The following is a 382-nucleotide window of genomic DNA, read 5'->3' on the forward strand; positions in this document are numbered from 1 at the left end:
ACAGCAGTCGTCATTTACTCCCGACATCTGAGCCGCTGAAGACGCAGTGGATTACATTTGTTTTTGAAGGGAATGCGCCCCCGATCTAAATAAATGCATCTATGTTTGCGTGAATCATTCATGATCCAGCCTCATCTACAGGCGAAGTGAGTATAATGTTTTGTAATGAATCTTTGCGAATCGCCTTTCCTAATAATGTGCTAATTAGCAAGTTTCATGATGAATGCGGCTAAAGTTGTTACAGACTTTTCATTAAGACCCCAAAGAATCATCAACTTGTGGAAAATGGACATCCTATGACCCCCTTTAAATTGTAATTATATTTCCAGTGGTGGACGAAGTACACAAATCAAGTACTTGAGTAAAAGTACAGATCCGTATA

General features: G+C 39.3%; 1 protein-coding gene across 4 annotated transcripts in view; it reads left to right on the forward strand.

Moving 5' to 3' along the window:
• The window catches only part of LOC107685538 (tax1-binding protein 1 homolog B-like), a 37,136-nt gene that overhangs the window by 16,534 nt on the left and 20,220 nt on the right, over window positions 1-382 (forward strand). The window lies entirely within an intron of this gene.

The sequence above is a fragment of the Sinocyclocheilus anshuiensis genome, unplaced genomic scaffold, assembly GCF_001515605.1.
Source record: "Sinocyclocheilus anshuiensis isolate Anshui unplaced genomic scaffold, SAMN03320099.WGS_v1.1 scaffold185, whole genome shotgun sequence".
NCBI classification, from domain to species: domain Eukaryota; kingdom Metazoa; phylum Chordata; class Actinopteri; order Cypriniformes; family Cyprinidae; genus Sinocyclocheilus; species Sinocyclocheilus anshuiensis.